General features: G+C 35.2%; 1 non-coding gene across 1 annotated transcript; it reads left to right on the forward strand.

Moving 5' to 3' along the window:
• The first annotated feature begins 9,669 nt into the window (after nucleotides 1-9,669).
• LOC114092373 (U1 spliceosomal RNA) lies at nucleotides 9,670-9,829 on the forward strand. Its single transcript, XR_003582695.2, has one exon. It is a non-coding gene; the product is annotated as a U1 spliceosomal RNA (small nuclear RNA).
• Nucleotides 9,830-14,990: the final 5,161 nt, after the last annotated feature.

A 14,990-nucleotide genomic window follows, 5' to 3' on the forward strand; every position in this document is an offset into this window, starting at 1 on the left:
AATTATGTTTCATATTTCTGTGACTATGTCAAAATATATCCTAATGTTATGTATAACTCAAAAGAAACAACAAAAATCATATGGAATTTGGGACTGGTTTGCTGGTTCATATGTAAAAATGTATGAACAAGAATGAAGAGAATTTAGAGGTTATAGAACAAATTCAGCTAATTCTAGAAGAGACAGTATTCAAATAAAATGACAAATTTGCCTATAAATAGTAAAATAATAATAATATTAATAATGATACTAATGATGATGATGGGATACCAACATTTGTAAAATAAGTCCCCAAATATTCACAGTAGTGTTTTATACCAAATGTAAGATCTTGGTCTATACCCTTCTTATCTCCCACTCCATCAATTGGTACAGAAAAAGCCATCATGATTTATTCAACTCACAAAATTTTCTCTTTGGCCTCTCTTTATTTTCGTGAATTTGTGTCCTCTTTAGCGTCAATAAAGCCAAGGACCACCTGTGTCACTGCATTAGAAAAGAGAATTTAATTTGTAAAAACTCATTGATTAGTTTCCAGTCAATAGGATAGACTGAGCTGACACAGCAGGACATCTAACCCCATCCTATCTCCCATTTAAACACAGAAAAATGCTCCACAAATATAAAAAATTAATTTTAGCACATATAAATGAGTTCAACATAAAGAGAGGGAAATCTCAGGAGGTCAGAATATGAAAAAAAAAAAAAAAGAAAGAAATTCCAGAATTAACAAACCAAAGCTAAATTTCATATCAAAATCCATTATATACAGTAAAGCTTGGGATCCTGAGTAGCTGTCATTTTCTCAGGGAAGGATGTTTCAATGTAGGCCCCATTCCTACACAGCCCCAGAGCTCGGTTTCAGACAGCAAAGTACTTATCTTTTCTCCAAGAAAGAAGAGCTTCTTGATTTCCATGCTTGGGTGTGGGATCTGATGTCATGTTACCCATAAGGCCTGGGGCCCTAAAAGTAGGAATAGTACCTTTACAAATTGATTAATAACTAGAAAAACCTGAACATAAACAGAATAAGCAAACATGAAACTGCTTTGTGGTAACATAATCCACAAGGCAGTACACATAAAATATTCACAGTAAACATCCTAAAGGCAAATGTATTTCATAACTTGGCAATTCCCCTTCAGGATGTCAACGCTCAGAAAATTTGCACATTTACCTCAGAACACATAGATGAGAAAGTTTATTACAATATCATAGAAATAAAAATTGGCAACAATTCAGGTATTTATACTTGAAGGAAAAATAAATAAATTGTATTATATGCAAATAATTGTATTTCATTTAAACACTAACAAACACAAAAACTGTGAATATTTCTCTTCATGCTTCAACCTAAAAGTTAATTATAATGAGTAAACTCAATTTTTCTATATTAATATTGATAAATCTTGAAAACAACAGTGAATGAAACAATGATGATGTATCATTACAATTTATTTTAATTTCAAAAATTAACCCAAAGAAGAATAATATAGGGTCTGTGGTTTGGCTCAGTGGTGAAGTGCTTGCCTAGCACTTGTGAGGCACTGGGTTTGATCCTTAGTATCACATAAAAATAAATAAAGGTATTGTGTCCATCTACAATTAAAATTATTTTAAGAAGAGGAAAATAGTATATGCTATGTGTTTGTGTGTACAGGATTTATTCTAGAATAAATATTTATTCATGTACCTTGTTATAACATTGTTTACCATGCATAGGCAGTATAAAGAGAACCAAGAGGAACTTAATGTGCAATATTCTGCTGCTTTTATAACATAAATTGTCTGAAACAAATTGACAAATATTAGCATGCATCAATTTTGGAAAGTAAATTAGATTTTGCTTTTTAATTTTATCTATTATTTTCTAATTTTTAAACCTTTTAAAATTAAAAATAACTAGTAATTCAAAAATTCTTCTAACTTTATAATTTGTAATAATGCCACCAAGTTGAGGTGCACTACTTCCATTTTTCCCCATTACCTCAGTTAACCAGTACTTTCAGTAGTATATGTGCCCATGCTCTGCTTTAAGAAGAAGGAAGCATATCAGATCAAACCAAGCTGCTGTGTGAAAATTACTCAAAATTGAATCAAAAGACTTTTTAAAGAATATGTTTTAAACTCAGTCAATACTCAGCCCATTTTCCTACATTTTATCTCCATTTTTGGTACTTGAATTTTGTAATAATTGCCCTCAGCTTTTTAGTTTCAAGTAGTATAATAAATCTTTACTGAAAAAAAAATCAACTCTCTTAAAATATTCTCAGCCTAAGGATGAAGCAGAATACCCCATGCCCTAAGTATTATTATCTTAAATGTAGATTAATAGTTGAAAATAATTCTGCATGGGGTATATGTTTAAGCTGGTGCAATAATTCCAGGGACACTCATTTCTCTATGAATAATTAATAAGCTAATTATAAATGGGTCATTTATTCATAAAAGTCAGAGCCACAGTTCCTCTATTGATAACAATGTGCTAGTCCTGAGTTTAAAGTTCTTTAATGTACTGGAAAGTAATAAAACTCTATTTCATGAAGAATTGTATCTAATTCAGAGTTTGTACAAACCCAGCTGTTCTTTTAAATCACTTTATTTCTACGCATATTTTCCTCAATTTAGGTACAGGTATGGGTATAGAAGCTATTCCACATTACTGAGATTACAAAGATAAGCAGTTCATATAATAATAAACTGGGGGAGTAGATTTCATAAAAAGTTTTGATTCTGGAAATTTGTGATTCCTAGACTTTTAGATTTCACAGAGATTTGAATTCATTTTAACAAAAAAAAAATTGGTCATCAAGGTTTTTCATTTCTCTTAGTCATGAATGTTCAATTCATTACTATGTTTCATACCTGGAATGCATACTACACATATCCTTCTATATATCAAATGTTTTATGATAAAATAAACGTCATCATCACAGATTAAAAAGTAAATAAGAACAGTAGAGAAAGATGTTGTCATTAACATTTCACAACACATAAAAAGGCCTTTTAAAAAAATTAGAAAGGCATAACCTTACAGAAATGGCAAACCATCTTAAACTGAATAATTTATAAAACATATTATCCTTGCTCTTCTGAATTCACATCTATCCAATGGAAACTTTATGTCCATGTGGGGCACAATATGCTTTATTACTTTTTCTTAGCATCTAAGAAACTGAGGCCTCTATGGTCAATAACTCATATGTATAAATTCCAGGTTTCATTCTTCCCTCTTATGTTTATGCATCTCAATTTATTTTAGAAAGTACGAAGGATTGAAGCAAATAATTTGGTATGATTAAATCTTAATGAGGGTGTGAATAGGAGAGATAACATAGCTGACCCAGAAACAATATTTTTTTTGCAGGAACATGATATTAGTGTTTATTAACTGTATTAACTGATGTGAAAGTCCCTGAAAAGCTATGTATCTTCCTTAAAGTAAGAGTCAACATACATATAAGTGCAAGTATCTGTTAATTATACATGATAAATGCCAAACTTGCTAAATATGCATTGCTCCATTTGTAGTTAATTGAGTCTATAATAAAATATTTTTCCTATTGGATTTTGAATTTCATACAGAACAAGAAAATAACTTTAATTGCATGTAAGAAATCACTCTACTGCCTCTTTTTTTTTAATTCTTCTAGACAGAGAAAAAAATTAAAAACCAATTAAACACACACCACACATTATCTCTGGAATTTTGTGAGTTGTCTTGGAGGTTCATGACTCCTAATTTATTTGCCCTGTGGAAGAAAAATTACCAAGTAGGTTTTGAAATCAAAGCACAGCCTGTGTGCAGCCCAAGAGATCAGACATTCATTTGAAGTTTTGCTTAGGCAGTCCTAAATAGTAACCCAGGAAATTAATTAAGTATCCAGTTAATCTGAAACTACCCTCCTCTTTTTTTTCTTACTAACAATATTAAGCTGCCTAGTTAAAGATTCTTCCTTTGTCAGTAAACAAATGTATATTAAAGAAAGTGACAGTTATTTTTCATTATCAACAGCTAGAAAACTCCCTCTATAATTCCTTCTCTTACTGAATAACTGCTATTCAAGAATCTATCAAGATTTTTGTAGAATCAATCAGTCACTCTGTTCAAAAGGCATGACGCCCTGAAAGTATGTTCCTACCACTAAGGTTAATGTGCACTATACATTTTCTACATGATGTTAATAAAAAAAGTACTCCATTTGAATTGCTTAAATTTTAGATTGTTTTTAAATATCAAAAGCCTGGGCCAGGGTGTGGTGGTGAACACCTGTAATCTCAGTGGTTCAGGAGGCTAAGGCAGGAGGATCACGAGTTCAAAGCCAACCTCAGCAAAAGTGAGGCATTAAGCAACTCAGTGAGCCCCTGTCTCTACATAAAATACAAAATAGGGCTGGGGAAGTGGCTCAGTGGTTGAGTGCCCCTAAGTGCAATCCCATGTACCAAAAAAACAAAAACAAAAACAAAAAAAACAGCCTGTATGAGTTTGTACATCTTACTGAGAGTCTTTTTCTTTCATATACTCTCCAAACTTTGTATTTTGCACTTTTTTTCTTTGTTGTATTTTATTCTCACATTGATGAGACAATAATGAGGGATGATCTATTGAATAACCACAAGCATTTTATATGAATTTTCTTTTATTCTCGTATCAATTCTATGAAGTAACAATTATTGTAGAAACTATTATTATGAGGGAACCAAGTCTCAATGAAGTCAAAACTTGCTCAGTATCAGAGAGCTCTTAAGCAGAACAGTCAAGACTAAAACCTCAGATTTGTCTGAACCTTAAGCAAGAGTTTTTTCCACTGCTTAACCATCATGTAATACACTGGAGGGAATTAGGAGCTCAATGTCATAGTTTATATCCTAACATCCCACTTTAGACCTATTCATGGGATTATAATTTAATTTCTTTGAACCTTGATTTCTTTTTTAAAAATGTAGGTAGATGGCAAATCAAATGAAATCATGTAAAGAACAAAACTATGAAGTATTGCATATTTATAAATGAAATTAATAATGCTGATTATAAACATTATCTTTAAAAAATTTCTGACACATATTAGGTGCTCAACATATATTGGGAGGAAGGAATACAGGACATAAGGTGAGAGAGTGGGAAAAGAAAAATGCAATATTAAGTAATTTGGGCTTTGGTATGAGACAGAACTAGATTCCAATGTGGCTGTGGCTTATTAGCTCTGTGAATTGAGAATACTAATTGCAAATCAGAATTTTGTTTTCCCATGTAGAAGACTATATAATGCCTTATGATGATTAGAAAATTGTTGCAGGCATTGGTTAAAAGTTAGTAAAAGAAGGTCCTCAAGGCTGAAATTCTTAGAGTTGATTATTAATATCCCTGTGAAGAAGAAATTGATTATGAAAACAAGCATGCCAGAATATAAAATTTATTCGCTAAATACATAGCCTAATTTATGGGAAACTAAGATAAGATATTGTAGCAGAATTTCCTATCTTTGTCTCAAAATTCTGCCTCTATGATCCAAAGGCAAATTTTCCAATTCCCACTGAAAGTGCTGGCTTTTGACTTTTCTGGCTTTTGACTCCTCAGACTGACATTGTACAATATTATTATTTCCTTTTTCTTTGATTATTTTGATTCCAAAGGGAAAGAAAAGAAAAATAAAAGAAAATCAAAAGTCTCATGTGTTGGGGCTGGGGTTGTGGCTCAGTGGGAGAGCGCTTGCCTCACACATGTGAGGCATTGGTTTTGATCCTCAGTACCACATATAAACAAATGTATAAAATAAAGGTCCATGAACTAAAAAAAAAGAGTCCCATGTCTTGGATGAATCTACAAGGATGCCTTAACAGATTTTCCCATTTTTTTATTGTTGTACATAATGGTGAAATTCATTTTTACATATTTGTACATGCATATGCAAGATAACAATATAATTTGACCAATCATTCCCTAGTATTTCCCCTTTCCCTCCTGCCTCCTCTTGGTTCCTTTCTTCTACTCTATTATTCTTCCTTTGAATTTCATGAGAAACCCCAACATATATATACACACAGCTTTTCATTTTTCCTAACTTCCACATAAGAGAGAAAACATGATCCTATGTTCCCTGACTTTCTGAGTTTTACTCTTTTTTTAAACTTAACATTATGTTCTCAAGTTCTATCACTTTCATGCAAATGATATAATTTCATTTTTTGAGGCTGAATAAACTTCATTGTGTATATAGACCACATTTTCTTTTCCAATTCATCTATTTATGAACACCAAGTCTGATTTCAGAGTTTGACTATTATGAATTGTGCCACTATAAACATGGGTATGCATATAACACATGGTATGCTGACTTTAATTATTTAGAATAAATACCAAGGAGAGGTATAACTGGGTCATATGGTTGTTCCATTCCTAATTTTTGAGAATGTTCCATTCTGATTTCCGTAGTGGTTGTACTAATTTATAATCCCACCAAAAGAGTAAAAATGTTACTTTTTTTTCCACATCCTCTCTGCCATTTATAACTGTTTGTATTCTGGATGGAACTCTAACTGGAATGAGATGAAATCTCGATGTAGTTTGATTTGCATTTACCTGATTGCTGGGCATGTTGATTTTTTTTACATATATTTATTGGACATGTGTATTTTTCCCCACTGGGGGGTTGACCCCAGGGAAGTTTAATTACTTGCCATATTCCAAGCCCATTTAATTAATTAATTAATTAATTTATTTATTTATTTATCTATCTATCTATCTATCTATCTATTTATTTTTGAGATAAGTTCTTACTAAATTGCTGAGGCTGACCTTGCACTTGCCATCCTACTGTTTCATGCTCCTGAGTTACTGGGATTAAAGGCATGTTTCACCTCCCCCGGATGTATTTCTTTTTTTGAGAAGTATCTGTCTATGTCATTTGCCCACTTATTAATTGTTTTTTGTTGTTGTTGTTGTTGTTCATTTTGATTTGATTTTTTTGGCAGGGTGAGAGATTAGGATCTATTCTCATTCTTTTAGTTTCATTGATCTGGGAATCAAAATTCTGGGATTCTAAGACTTAACTATAATATACTTCTGAGCAATGTGATTATACTTATAATTCACTCTAATCTTGCCAAAGCTCACTAAGGCTATGCTTCTCTTTTATTATATTACAAGCATTGTGCTAAGTGCAAGACTTGTATTATCACATACAATCTTCACAATAACCCTGAAAAATAAGTATCAACATGGTTCTTATTATGCAGATAAAGGAAATTGAGGCTCAAAGTAATATCTGGAGTATATTTTACGGGGGGAAAAGTATTAAAGTAACAGTACCAAGGCCCAAGCTCAAGTCCTAACTCCCACTTACTGCTCTAACTTGAACAAATATAAACCTCAAATTTTCTTCCATTCTATTATGATTATAATCAATTGTTCTGTTTTCCTGGATTCTGATTATATAAAATAATTTACATGGTATTTCTGAAAAATTAACTCCTTACTAACTTCACTTCAAATAAGTGTATGTGTATGTGTATCTGTGTGTGTAAAACGCTAATTAGAACAACCTACTATGAAAAATGACATCCCTCCAAGCAATTATTTAATGATAACGGCATCATTTATCAAACAATATCAATAACAAATAAATTGGACTTCATCATGTCATAGATATATAGTTATTTCTATCTAAAAGTACTAATACTTTGTGACTAACCACTAAGTCATGCCGATCAAACTTTAGTATGTATAAGAATCACCTGGATACCATGTTTAAATATAGTGGGTACATCCAAGGCCTGCTTTTCAGCATTTATAACAATATTCAGATGATATTAATGCTTTTGATCCACAGATTACATTGCAATATCATAAAGATAAGATAAATTTTGTCAATAGCATTTAAAATCCTGATCTTTTCAAACATAGGATTGGAGGAAAAAACCCTTGATTTCTCTTCTCCCTAAAATTTCCACAACACTTTTATATACTGAGTGTCTGAAGTTTTAAGATCTCAAAGACTACACATCTTTGTAGCACAATTTTAAGACAGGTCACTGTATGCCCATGCTGATGTCTCTCTCTCTCTCTCTCTCTCTCTCTCTCTCTCTCTCTCTCTCTCTCTCTATATATATATATATATATATATATATATATATATATATATATATATATATATATATAAACACAGGGTAATAATGCCATCTATTTTGTTTTGTTTTTCAAACCTAGACTAGTTAATTTCTTTGTAAGAAATAATAGTCTCTGAATCAGTTTTAAAAATCACCATATGATCAACTAAAAGATGTTGAGCTAGCATAAATCCCATTCTTTGTAACATGTCAAGAGTTTTACTAAATTTTCACAAGCAAATAGCAAGCAGAGATGCTTCTAGATGAATTTCTATGTGGTAAAGAAAATAAATACTGCAAAATGCTTAATATTTGGGGGGATAGAAATCAGGGGCACTCAACCAGTAAGCCACATCCCCAGCCCTATTTTGTAAGTTATTTAGAGACAGGGTCTCCCTGTGTTGCTTAGAACCTCACCATTGCTGAAGCTGACTCTGGATTTGCAATCCTCCTGCCTCAGCCTCCTGAGCTGCTGGAATTACAGGTGTGTGCCACTGCACCTGGCTACTTAATTTTATTTATTTGATATAACTTTAATTATGGAGACAGCAATGTGCTAGAGACAGCCTGGAATTATAGGCATGATAATGCCAACTTTCAATTACATTGTGGGCAGAACAAACATTTTCCAAACTTAATGCTTTGTAAAAAATACATTAATGTCTCTCCATGAACTTGATATTCTACTTCTAAAGTATCAGGGGTTCTGTGGTTCTTCATAGGATTATGCTAAAATTAATTCCTCTATGTAAATAATTGGTCTCTTCCTATGATTAATTCTCTTGTCTTTAGATATTACATTAATTTAAGTCATTTTAAATAAAATAAATATAAACCAGAAACCTAGAGTTATATGTTCTATGGTAAGTACTATTTTCAGGCATAATTAATTTGTTTTAAAGTTCAGTAGTAATGCATCATGTAATTTTTCTAAGCAAATTTGCTTTCAACTGTACATATAAGTTTTGAAATCTAGCATTAGTTAAGTCACTAAAATAACAAAGACTTTGCTCATTTACTTGGATTTTATGCAAATTTTCTGACATTAAGTAGATCCATAACCTTGAGACTCCAAGTAAAATATTGCCTTTGGGTCTAAAACCTTGCTTTAAGTTATAGGGCAAGCCTAAACACAAGTTACTGAGGAAATATAAAGATATTTTATTAATCACTATGCTTTCTTAAAATGAAAGAGCACAGAACCACCATGTCAGTGGCTCCTATTTGGTTCACTAATCCTGGAGAAAATTTTAGTTTAAAAAAAGCAGTACTTTTGAAGCACTGGGGAAAAGACTGAACACAAAGAAAATGCACAAAGAAATGACAATAAAGACATATGATCCATGGAAAGACAGCAGTCATGGACAATAATTTGCAGTTTTATTCATTTCAATTAAATGCAATATTGGGTCATTATTATCTATATACTACAAGTTTATAGGCACACATAGTTTGCTGCTCCTGCAAACGTGATCCTACATGAAGGATGCTAAGTTTAAATATTCTTCATTAAAGACAGGTAATTATCTGTGTTGATTATGTTGCTTAAGAACTTCCAACCTAATAATTACCTGACAGGGGAGACATCATGATCATAAAGGTAGTTTTCCCAGGGCAAGTTTTATCCATTGCACTCCAGATGTGCTGACCCCTGTGATTACCCCAAATGTGAGAAATTCGACTGTATAATTTGTGGTAGTGGGGGACTGAGTTCATGCCCTCACCTGAAAGAAAATAAAAGAACTTTAAACCTAAATGTGAATTCCAGAGATCAATAGGTTTGGAGTTATTCATTGATCCATATTTAAAATTCAGTATGTGCTTATTTCTACAGGTTTATAAATAAATATAATGATACTGTTATAAAGTTGATAGAGTGAGTATCCACATTCTCCTCTTTCTTGTGTAGATTAATGATATTAAAAGGAAATTATATCATGCTATCACTCAATGTCAAGTACTGTAATAAAAGATTCACAAGTACATTTCACTTTATCTTGATAACAACACTATGAGATAGGTCTTACTATCTTCATACTATAGATGAAGAAACTGAGGTCAGGACAAAATTATGCAACTTGTTGAGGTTACATAGATATTCTTCGGCCATAAGTGATTTGAAATCTCAGGTGTTTTAGATATCACATTATATTACCTCTTAATCAAAAAATAAAAATAATAAAAACAATAATTAGAATAACTATAAACAAAAAATATAAAACATGAGAACATCCTGGCTCATACCAAAATCTACATGAGACAGCAGGAGAATGGGATTCTATATAGTTTCTTAGCACTTATTTTTCCTCAGTATTCTTCAGTGTTCTGGATTATAGAAATAAACACAGAGATTTGGGCTGAAGATAAAAGGGAACACAGAAGTCTGTGTTCTCATGACTCCACCAATAGTTATGTAAATCACGAATAATGCTAATGAAATCCAGGGGAACTTTTTCAATGAAGCATATGACAAAGGGTATATAAATATTAGAAAAAAACATGGCTCCAAATGTATATATTAAATCAATTCCTATTTACATGCTATATAGGATCATATTTTACTATTGAATGTCTTTTAATAAGATCTATTTCTACCAGATATATAATTAATGATGATAGCTAATAAGAATCTGCAATGTGTTTAGCATTTAGTCCTCAGAGCAAGTGTGAAAGAATGTATTTGAAACTTTTTTTTTAACCAAACTGTAAGTGAAATAAAATTATTTTTGGTAAAAGTGACATTGAATGGGCAGACTCATATTTGTGACAAATTCCTAAGATTTCATACAGAAGTAAATGGAAATTATAAATGTCAGTGACTTAGGTAGTATTATTACATACATCTTGTTTGTAATCATGTATTATTTCTTATCCAGTAACTTTTAAAAATATTTCCTTAATCAGTTTGCTTCTAAAAAATATTTTGGGGTCCCAATAACATAACTACCTTGGAAGTTTTGCTTCCAGAGTTTTCTAGAAATGTGCCCATTGGCCTTCCAGATTTCCCATCAGTAACTCTAGAAACCCCATTCCTCTGACATGCCCATTCCTTTCAAATGCTATTCTTTCATTAAAAGAGAATAATTGACACCACCTTCAAAAATTCTTCCATGAATAGAAGATAAATAGAAAAAAATAGATTTTTGTAGTGTTTTATCTGCATATTATTTAAATGATAAAATATATAATGCTGACACTCTCAATACTGTGTTACTTTTATACCTCCATACCCCTTCCAATGAGTGGGCATATCAGACAATACTGCTACTGTTAAATCCTGTCTAAAAGTTTGTAAAATCACAACAACAAAATGGAAGTGCTTCTGGGCTGGGGTTGTGGTTCTGTGGTAGAGCACTCACCTAGACTGAGTGGGGAATTGGGTTCAATCCTCAGCACCATATAAAAATAAAATAAAGATATTGTGTCCACCTATAGCTAAAAAATATATTTAAAAAATGGAAGTGGTTCCTGTAGTAATCTTACTTGAAGATTAGGAAAATGAATCTATTACAATGATTTTAAATTTCTTTTTCTTGCTCCCCAGCTCTTGATCTCATTCTTGTTCTTCCTCTTTTTAAGGAGGTTAATTTTGTAATTGTTTACTAGTGGATTAGTGTGCCAAGCAGCTACCTGACATCTAAATATCTTCAAAGGGAATTTAATCAGAAAAAAACTGTCCTCATGAATTTCAAGTGAAGTTTTACCAACATACTCACTACCTTACAAAAAATGCTGTGTTTTTAAAAATAGAGGGTCTAAATTTGGATTCTGGTTTTCCAATATGGAAATTCCACTGTCCTTCAAAATTCTTCCTGATAATCAAAATTTCCTCATTTGTAGAATCAAGAAAATATCTTGCTTTCCCATATTCCTAAATTGAAGTGAATACCATTTGAAATTCATGATATAGAAATGTATTTAAAACAGCTAAGTAAAATACTAGGTTAAGGAACTGTTATTACATTAGAGGGAAATCTATATGAGATAGTAAAAGCTGTCCATCCTTTATTTTAAGGCAATAAATGTGGTGAGCCGCTTCTGCCGTTTCTGCAGACTATGGTCGCCATTACGAGATGGCGCTGGCTCCGCTGTGGTATGTGACAAACAACTCCTTATCTGAGAGAGTTGGCACATGATTTTTCACCACCCTGTGAGAAAGCTCCACGCGGCAGCTTTGCATTGGGGCTTGGGATGCTTTATTAAGGCTGGGAGGGCATCCGGGAAAAAGAGAAGAAGAAAGAATAAGAAATATCAAGGGACCTGAATAAACTGCTGAGAGAAGATTCCTGAGTGTTGCGTCTTCCTTGCGGGCAAGGGGTCGCGACAAGTGGTGCCGAGACCCGGGAGTCAGAACTCTCAGTAGTCAGGGGTGGTGCACCGGTTAGTCCCAGGTAAGTGGGATCCGCGATCAAAGCGGGGTTAGTCCCAGGTAAGTGGGATCCGCTATCAAAGCGGGGTTAGTCCCTAGTAAGTGGGATCCGCGACTAAAGCGGGGCAGTTCCTCTGTAATGAAAGAGGAAGCCTTGCATTTTATTGCAGCTGCACCGTGTACTTTTGCTTCTACTTTCGCTTTCGTTTTCTGTGGTTCTTTCGCTGCGTCAGTGTGTTTCTGCTGTCTGTATTTTTTTTGTCGTTGTGTCATGGGTGCCACATCTTCAAGTCCGCTTCTTCTGGCCCTAGATAGCCTGTTACGTTCCAAGGGACTGGAAGTGAAGCATAGTACTTTACAGAGATTTTTACAGAAGGTAGATATCGCTGCACCGTGGTTTGCATTTTCGGGCAGCCTTACTGTACCTAGTTGGGATAAATTAGGCAAAGATCTTGACTTTGCATCTGAGCAGGGCATATTAGAGGGTGGGGTGATACCCCTTTGGAAAATGGTCCGTGGTTGCCTTACGGATGGCAGATGCCAGGAAGCACTTGCTAAAGGACAGGAGGTTTTAGAGCGATTACATGAGGAAAAGTCGGAGACGGCAGAAAGCGAAGTGACTCAGGGGGAGGGGAGTGTGCGGAGCATGACACGGGGGAGGAGACGGTTGTATCCAGATCTCAGTACGCTGCATACACCCCCATGCGAAAGTGGGTCAGAGGAGGAGGAGGATGAGGAGGAAGAGCTCGGGAGGCTGTCTTGTCAGCTAGGGAGTTTAGCTATAGGAGAAGGGAACAAAAAGAAACAAGGGCTCAGGAAGAACGATCCCCCGGATCCACCGCCGTATGGTGGGGGCACTACGGGGAGAGCTTTCCATGCCCAAACATGGAGGGCTGTTCACGCTGAGATGGGTCTTGCTTATCCAGTTTTTCAGGATGACAACAGGGGAAGAGTCCATGAACCCTTAGATTTTAAAATTGTAAAGACCCTGGCAGAGTCTGTGCGCACTTATGGGGTGGATGCCGCCTTCACACTGACTCAGGTGGAAAATCTATCTAGATACTGTATGACTCCCTCTGATTGGGCTAGCCTTGTTCGGGCTTGCGTTTCCCTGGGTAAATATCTGGACTGGAGAGCATTCGTGCTAGAGGGCGCAATAGAGCAGGCCGCCCAAAACCATGCGGCGGGACATCCCCATTGGGACAAAGATATGCTCTTGGGGCAGGGTAGATTTGCAAATCAACAGACAGGATTTCCTCTTGAGGCATATGATCAAATTAACAACATTTGCATTCGGGCATGGAAGTCGCTTCCAAATAGAGGAGAGGTGTCTGGTAATTTGACCAAGATTCTACAAGGCCCTACAGAACCCTTTTCAGATTTTGTAGCAAGGATGGTGGATGCCGCTGGAAAGATTTTTGGGGATCCTGATAGAGCCATGCCCCTTATCAAGCAATTGGTCTTTGAGCAGTGCACCAAGGAATGTAAAGCAGCAATCACTCCTTATAAAAATAAGGGCATAGAAGCATGGATGAAAGTGTGTAGAGAGATTGGAGGACCTTTAACTAACGCAGGTCTTGCAGCTGCTGTCCTTCGGATGGCAAAAGGGGGCAGTCCTGGTGCAGGAACATGCTTCCATTGTGGTCAACCTGGTCATTTCAGACGTGAATGTCCTAAAAAAGATAATTTTACTGGACCCCCTCGCGGTGGCCCTTCCAATGGCCTTCGTCAACCGGGGCTGTGTCCAAAATGTAAAAAGGGGAAGCATTGGGCAAAAGAGTGTAGATCAGTGAGGGACATCTATGGACAGCCTGTTTCAGCTGGGCCAAAAAACGGCCGAAGGGGCCCCCGACCCCAGGGCCCACAAATATATGGGGCAATGGAGAATGTCACACCCAAACCCGAGACATGGCCATCTCTATGCCATCCCATGAGACGCGGAGAGCCACTACAGGTGCCGCGGGATTGGACCTCTGTTCCACCTCCAGACTCGTACTAACACCTAAGATGGGAGTCCAATTGGTGGAAACTGAATTCAAAGGGCCTTTACCACCTGGCACTGTAGGTTTGCTAATTGGACGTGCATCCTCTATATTACAAGGTCTTCATGTCTTTCCTGGAGTCATTAGTCCTGATACTGTAGGATCAGTAAAGGTTATGGTGGAAGCTCCAAGGGGTATTGTGTCCATTTCCCCAGGAGACCGGATTGCTCAATTGCTAATTCTACCCAGTCTGCATACCCGCTTTCCTGCTGATTCCTTTTCAAGGACAAGTGATGAGATTGGAGTCACTGGAGGGAATTCTGTTTATTTGTCCTTAGATATGAATGACCGTCCTACTTTAAACTTAACCATAGAAGGCAAATCAATTTTGGGGTTGCTAGATACTGGAGCAGATCGTAGTATAATAGCACAAAAGGACTGGTCAAAGGGGTGGCCGGTGCAGCTCTCAGATCAATCACTAAGAGGTTTGGGATATGCCCAGGCCCCTCAAATCAGCTGTAGACATCTATCTT

Source organism: Marmota flaviventris, chromosome X (genome assembly GCF_047511675.1).
Source record: "Marmota flaviventris isolate mMarFla1 chromosome X, mMarFla1.hap1, whole genome shotgun sequence".
In the NCBI taxonomy this organism is placed as follows: Eukaryota; Metazoa; Chordata; class Mammalia; order Rodentia; family Sciuridae; genus Marmota; species Marmota flaviventris.